Genomic DNA, 8,577 nt, shown 5'->3' with positions numbered 1-8,577 from the left:
TGCTCTCACTTGGATAGAAAAGAGTATGAATGATAAACACCCATAATCTAAATAGGTTTTTAATCTCAGCAATAATCATGCACTCAAAGGATACAGGTAAGATCAAACTTTTCCATCAATGATTTTGATATGATCCAAGGGTAAAAAGGTATATGATAGATAAACATGGATTAAATGGAAAATCAATGGCTCAGATAATAGACCATGGCCATAAGAATGACAAAAGTAGGGTCAAAGACCAGATCTAAAATTTGAATGATGACTATCAACAACTGTGTGATCAAGAGGATCAAAATGATAGACCATGGTCATAGGGATAGCAAACGAGCTATCGGCCAGATCTCAAGACAAAACAGGTAAACAGACAAACACATACCCTAATGAATAATAGATACACAAATTGAATCTATGACACAACAAAAAAATAGATATACAATCAAAGGGTAGAAAAATAACTGTGGTCACGAGAACGACATGTACTGGCCACTAACCTAGTGAAACTGAAAGGATGCAAATACAACTGATCAAAGCAGAAGTTCTCACTAAAAATGGGTTCTGAGCTAATTGAGGCTAGACATGGGAATCGAAACAAGGCAAATTGACTCTAAAGAATAACAGCCATGCTCAAAAAAATGTTTTGCGAAAAATTCAGCAGCATAACGGCTAGACAAGAAAGTCAAGGTAAGGTAAACTCATGGTTTAACTAACTCAAAGGAATAGCAGTCATGCTCAAAATATTCTGGATAAAATCTGACAGCATAACGACGCTAGAAAAGAGTAATGACAAGACAAACTCATGGTTTACCTAACTCTAAAGAACATCGGTCATGCTCAAAATATTCTGGATAAAATCCGGCAGCATAACGGCTATCAAAGGATTCTCACAACTCAACTAAAGGTATATGAATAACGGTGGTAACATAAGCTCATAATCTGTAAACGAAATATGATTACCAAAGAAAGTTAATCAAATGAAGGACTGACCATAGGTGAGAACATATGACAACGGGTCAAATCCTATGACAAAACGATCGAAGGACAGATCATGGCCAAGGTAATGGCAAGTAAAAGACACTGACCAGATCTAGATCTGAATAAAGAATGGATATAACCGATTGAATTGGATAAGGAATCCTAACTAAGAAGAGAGACCTGATATAACAATCAATAGATATATATATATATATATATATATATATATATATATATACATCCTAACCAGGGGCACCAGCCCTAATTCTAATCTAGCGGAGTCAAGGAAGTCTCGACTCAAGACAGACTGATGAGTGTACTAGGACCGTGTTGTAGTCATATAAAATAAGCTACCCTAGTCTACAAGTGGGACAAAGTTCCTAACTCTAAGCTTCACATGTGTAAGCAACACATGTTCGACCCTATATAAATGCAATATACTTATATAAACACGGGTACTTCCTAGTTAGGTTTCACTAAGTCATTAAGTATATACATAATATATAAAATAAAGTAGGGCTCCGGACTAAATCTATCAAGCACTATGCTATGATCCATACTTTAGATGTATAACACAAGTACGCCCAATGTTATACATAGTATGCTTCATTGCTCATCGGCTGCTGTAAACACAAGTATACCTAGTGTTTACGGCTGCAGCACCGGCGCATAGCTTGGAAATAAATTCAACAGCGCCATCAGGATAATGACATCCCAGTCGGGCACGCATTGTACTATCCCGTGGAGCCAATAATGAAAAATAACTAAAGAAATAAAAATATGATAATGCATGTTGTGTAGTATGTGAATCCCTCGTTTTAATTACGCACCTATCTGGTGCCCCTGGATTCTAACGACAGAGTTCCCATTTAAAATGATTTTAATCCAAATTTCTCCAAAGTTAATAAAAATGGCATTTTTATAGAGTTAGGCAATCTTTCAAGAACTCCCCAGCAGAGTCGCCAGCCTGTGGACCCCGATCCGAGGATGGTGAGGAAACGGGTCCCTACATCCTCTGGATCATCCACCTATGAAGGAGAGCTCTACCAAGGAACACTCGAAACGGATGCCACCCTCATAGCATAGCACGAGTGGCAATATAAAAAGAAAGAGATACGTCTTGATCCAAGGATAAATCCCCAAACCAAGATGTACCTAAAATAACTCAGAGTCGCCAGCCATGGATAGGCCATGGAACCCCAAAATCAAATCCTCTGTGCAATGAATAACTAGAAATATATATGGGCTCGTGCCTGATTACGAATGGAGAAGGTCCGAAGAGCACCCCCAATTCGTCCGAGTGCAATCACTTGGTCTCTTATGCCTTTTCATTAACTCCAAAGAATTTTGGGCAAAATCATGTGGAATGGGAACAAATATCCCTGAGTGGGCGTCTACCTAATCATGCATGACTCGGGGATGAAATAATAAGCACTCACAAAATAAATAAAAGATGTGTCACCTAAAGCGCAGCTAGGTTATGAGTGACATGCCTAACTGGTGTCTAAGTTCTTGTAGACAAACACATGCATGCTATAGCTAAAGGTATAAGGTATGCGCATGAAAGTAAGAAAACATAGCAAAACACGCAACATAATAAATCCTAAGACTCTAAATGATTGAGCCCGAGTCATTGGATGGTCTGATATTCATCCAAAGAAGCCAACGTATCCCCACCTCCACGAGAATCAGCGCAACGTAGTTCTTCGCGCCTATTCTAAGCTATGATGCCTAAGACACCTAGACCTCTATCCTAGACTCGATCTAAAAGACCGGACTAGTTATTAAAGCTTCTTAAGCGATCATTTAGATTCCAATGAATTGTGAATTTTAGAACACCCTATATGCCCTGACTAAATGCAGGTTAGCCCTAAGCTAATGCAGGTGATTCCTACAACCTATGTGTAACTAGGCTGTATTTTCTAAGGAAAACAAAGGGCGGACTAACGCATCCTATTCTAGTCATCAGTCAACTTACCGGACGGAGGCGATCCTATAACTCTAGGACAAACCCCTAACTCTAAAACAAGCACAAACAAGCACACAACAAATCAAAGACTAAACCCTAACTCTAAAACTCTCTATCTAGGACAAAGTCCAAACTCTAGCGGAAGATTTTTCAAAAACAGGTTTATGAAATATGTTTGAAGAGTTTGAATGATTTATTTACAAAGTTTGGCTGGACTTGGGATACATATCCCAAGCTGCACTACGTACCTCGTGGAAGATGATCAAGCCAACGTTGTTCGAAAACGAACTCTCCTAATACTCCTAAAACTATAACATTTCAAATGAATAAAAGCCTTTGTTCTCTTCAACTGTTTTTGAATTTTAAGATATTTCAAAGTTGTTTTTTTTTTAATGTTTTAACATGTTTTTAGATTTTAAAATTTTGATTTCACCCTTTTGGTCAAAGACCGGAGGGAACACACAAAGCAACACCTAGGCCAAACCCTAGGGCTAATAAGGGAAACCCCTAAACTAGGTAAGCTAGCGCCAAAGACAAGGGAATGATCTAAGATCAGAAATAAGAAAAGCTCTAATGAGACTGTGCTAGTCTCTAACAAAGAAGAACGACGACAACACTAAGGAGAAACTCCTAACTAATAACACTATCAAAAGCGAAAGTAAATGAGTCAAAGACTCTCTAATAATACCAATAAAAGAACAAATGACTCAAAGACTCTCTAATAATACTCTTAAAAGGACAAATGAGTCAAAGACTCTCTAATAATACCACTAAAAAGAATAAATGAGCCAAAGACTCTCTAATAATGCCACCACAAAGATGAACGAGTCAAAGACTCTCTAATAATTCCACTAAAAGACCGAGTTGGTCTCCAACTGGAAGGGGATACAAGTTGGGATACAACTTGGAAAGGGTTCTATAAATGAGGCAATGCACGCCTTCTATGAGCGACTTTCTAGTGAGACAAAGCTTGTCTCTTCAAGGGTACCACTAAACTCTAATGAGACAGTGTATGTCTCCTATGGGTTAATTTTCTACAAAACTAAAAAGGGCTCCCTAAGGGATAGGTTCTAAAAATGACAAAGCATGTCTCCAAAGGAGAACTGCCTTAATGAGACAGAGTGTGTCTCCTAAATGTAACTCACTAAAGAGACTCCCAAATGGTCTCCTAAATGAAGGACTCTAGATGACTTTTTTTATTGCCCTAGCAATGAATGGGGCTACTAATATCAAAAAGGCGTCTAAAAGGCTAAGCAAGTCTACTATACAAAGGAGGGGGACGCTACTTAGACTGAGCAAGTCCCCTAAGGATGGGCTTGGGCTAACGCCTTCATCGCCCTTGTAATGATAAAGAGGAATGAGACAACTAATAGACCAAGTTGGTCTCCAATTATTAGGGGGGGCAACTATGAGAAGATTCTATAAATGAGGCAGAACATGCCTCCTATGGCTGATTCTCTATCATGACTAAGGTGATCTCCTTAAGGGTGCAGGTTTCAATCGACAAGACACGCCTTCAAAGAAGAACCACTTTAATGAGAAAGAGTGTGTCTCTTAGTGGGATAAATACTCTAAATGAGACAAAGCCTGTCTCGCACAGGGGCTTTAGATAATTCTTTCATCGCCCTTTTAGCTCCTTAAATACACTAAAACTAAGATCAAAATCCCAACAAAAACGGACCCAATAAGTCGAACTCCAATTCTACGATGCCGGGACATACGCACCTAAGGTCAAAAACCCACAAAAAACGAGGTAAAAGAACCAAATCAAAATTCCAAATCCTCTAAATGCCCACATTAAGAATCAGGAAATTTGTTTGAAGACTATAGTTAGGGGACAAATCCTAACTCTCGCCACTAACATGTATACATCAAAGATCAAAAGATTATGGGACAAACGAGACCAAGAAGAACCAGGCCCTGAACTTGAATGGTTCGGACACACGCTGAAAGCCCAACAATTATCATGAAACAAACAAAACCCAACTCCTCCTTTTCTTTCATATGCCAACACCACAGGAAAGCTAAACTCTTGAAGAACAAAGCTTTTCTGTCTCCTATCCTAATCGAGGACCAAAAATAATTTGGAGATGAATTTAAGGGAAACAAAACTTACTGTTGCCGCCTTCTTATATTTACACTAGGGAGTCAAAAAGAACTTAAGAAGAACACAATTCTGCTCTATTTCCCCCAAATACACATATTGAGCCTGAGAATGGTTATTGCATATAGCTTCAATACTCATCTGAACCTAAATATAGAGGACCAAAGATTAGAGTGAAATTGTCATTAAAATATAGCCCAATCTTATTCAGGGTGCAAACAACAAGAATTATGAATAAAAGGAAAAGGGAAGTTACAGAACAATTCACATCTACCCTTCTCCTAGATCAATGCTTCAGTAGCCCAAAGAGAAAGAAAAGACAACATTGCAAGAGTAATGCAGGGTAAGTTGCCCTGAGATAATATATGTGAGTTAAATGAAGTAATATTCTAAATGCAAGGTTCATATGTAATTAATTGTCGGTCATTCAACCTAAAGTTTCCAGCCCAAGTGCCAATCCGAAGAAAGTGCCATAATTAATTTAGGCACTGGTGACTTCCAAGAATTATGCAAGAGAAATTAACCTTGATTCATATGCGAAGTTAGGTCCAGACATTTTCACAACTCTTCTGCAAGACTAAACCAAACAAATTGTCCGTCTGCTCTTTTAAGCCTTTATTCAGACACCTAACATATATAAACTTGAGTAAAATTTCATGATGCCAAACGCCCCTTCTTCTTTTTTTTAACCAGTCAAGAAAACATGAGTAGCCATCATTAATTGTAATGGTGGGAAAGACCATGCTTCAAATACACTTGCCTTCAACTATATTAACTGAGTCCTCACCTAACAAATATGTTTAAAACATAGAGGAAACTTCATCAAAATTCAACATGCAGAAACTGCATATCTGCTTGTAAATTTAAACAAGTAGGCAACATGCATTTTGGCTTAATTCATTGGAGGAAATGCATCATGTTGACATATCTACAAGAGAAATTACCAAGCTGAGGTAAAACATAATTCAAGTCATTAAAATTGTCAGATCTGGAGACTTTCTCAAGGGACTCTAAAAAATTTCACTCGATTAGCATAATTCCTTGCAAGATCAGCGTACTTCTCAAGGACTTTTTTGTATATTTGTAGATATAAAAGAAGGCTGTGAAGATTACTTACAGGAAATGGTGAGGATTATGTAATTTCACCAAGACAAATTCACAAATGGAGGTGTGTTCCAGCAATTTGCAATATCTAGGGCAGATTCACCTTTGATCTTCTTCTTGATAATTTCCCGAAGAATTCCACTTGGTCCTTGAGCGAAAATGGCAACTAGAAACCCTCTTTTGCAAGAAAACCCTCTTTTGGATCTTTCTCCGATCTCTCTCGGATCTCGATTTCTTAGATCTCACTCTCTCAGATGGGATGATTAGAGATGCAAGGATGAGGTCTTCAAAAAAAATGGGGAAAACTAGTTAGGGTTCTTGTAATTTCAGATCTTGTAGGCTGGGATTTGACAAGGACTTGATGAGGATAGAGGTCAGTGGAAGTTGGGGTAATGGCGATGGCTTGCGGTGGCTGTAATGTAGGCGAGGAAGTGATAAACTAAGAGGATGGTCGGCCATAGAATGATCGGCTGGAGGTCCGGTGGGGCTGCCAGAGAAACAAAATTGGTTTGGAAGTGTTAGAGATGGGTTTTGGAATTACACAGACAAAAGCTTTCAAAGGAAATGAAAATAAAAAGTCAAGGCAATGAAAAAGAAGGAGATGAGATAGTAGTTGTTGAGAAAGAGGTTGAACGGTCGGATCTCTGAAGAGGATGATCGGAGATCTATTCCTTCACTCACTCTCTCTCTCTCTCTCTCTCTCTCTCTCTCTCTCTCTCTCTCTCTCTCTCTCTCACTCTCTCTCTCTCTGTTGCAAAAATGAGATCTCCTTTTTTTATTTGATCGATTGGCTTTTATAAGCAAATGGTGTGCTAATGTTAGCACACCCCTATCTTGGAATTTGCACACCCCCAGTTAGCTTATTCCCACCTTAGTGACTTGCACAAAGGATTGGTATTGTCACATCATTGGCTCGATGATTCACACCCCCCCCCCCTTCTGCCTTATTTTCAAAATAAACTCATTTAATTAGGCAAACTTCACCGGATTTCAACAAAATTTAAAGGGAACCTAATTGGGATCCTAGAATACCCTGGGGCAAGATTTGGGACTCTAAAACAAAGGTTTGGGGTTCGGTGAAAGTGGGGTGTCTACAGTGATATTTACAGAATTCCTCTTTGTTGTAGAATCTTGGATGAGAGGAATCTAATGGTTTAAGGTAAATAACTAGAAGACTAAAAAAGTCTCTATAAAAGGAAAGAAGAAAGAGAGGCTACTATAGGGACTAAGCAAGTCCCCTAAAGGGAAAAAAGAAAAGAGGGGAATGCTACTAGGACTGAGCGAGTCCCCTAAAAGGATGGGCTTGGGATAACTCCTTCATCTCCCTTGCAATGAGGAAAGGAGGAATCTAATATTTAAAGGTGTCTAAAAGACTAAGAAAGTCTTTATAGAAAGAAGAAAAAGGCGAGGGACGCTACTGAGACTAAATGAGTCCCCCTAAAGAATGGGCTTGGGATGACTCATTCATTGCCCTACTCTTGATGAAAAATTTAAGGATCAATGAAAAGATCAAACACCGATGGCAATATTAAACTCTAATGAAGAATAAGAAACAAAACAATATAAACCTAGTTCTTGCATCAAATAAAATTAATAAGAACATTCTATTAATAAAGCATGCTTCCAGGTTATGACTTGAGTGAAATAAATGATTTGCCTATACAAATATAAGCCAAAGGATCAGCCAATGAACATCTTTAGCAAAAGAACTGATAAAATATAATCCAAAGTCAAATAATATACCTGATTATAAGAAAAATCTCATATGTGAATTACAACTCTACTGTCCTTGAAAAATATGTCTTTAACTATGGATCAGACATGTCGTTACACAATATCCAAATTTGGAATATGCTAGCAACTATAACTATCATATCCATTACAACCCCTTTTATAATAACCTTATCCTTATCTAATATGAATATTGTCCATGTAAAACAACTTATCTCTATTATTTACAAGGTGAAAATAATATCATTACCAAAGTAGAGCTATACAATTTTCTTCATTTATCCTAATCCACATCACCTTATTTAAGCATTAGAAGTAATCTTCTTTATTTTTAACAAGATATATATTGAAGCACTACTACTATACTCTTAAAGAAAATAATTCTCATCAATCAGGTAGAGAGAATAATAACAAGCTTGTAAAATACAATTATATATGCCTGAATGCAGATGCATTGAACCAAACATGGATATCCTGTCATGAAAATTAAACCTCGTTCACCTCATACTTTTAAACAAACAAAACAATCACCAAGGAATTCAAAGATATACAATGACAGCCATAATGTTAATTGCTTGAATCTTACTATCTTTATAAGCATAATCTCAACACAAGCACCATATTCATAATAATAATAATAGTATCCAAAGCAATTACTATCTCAACCTGGGAAGCAACATTTATTCTACACATGTCA

The sequence above is a fragment of the Tasmannia lanceolata genome, unplaced genomic scaffold, assembly GCF_043159265.1.
Source record: "Tasmannia lanceolata isolate RefF3 unplaced genomic scaffold, GAP_Taslan_0.1 ptg000019l, whole genome shotgun sequence".
NCBI classification, from domain to species: domain Eukaryota; kingdom Viridiplantae; phylum Streptophyta; class Magnoliopsida; order Canellales; family Winteraceae; genus Tasmannia; species Tasmannia lanceolata.
The sequence above is the reverse complement of the archived record's forward strand: the minus strand, read 5'-3'. Positions refer to the sequence as shown.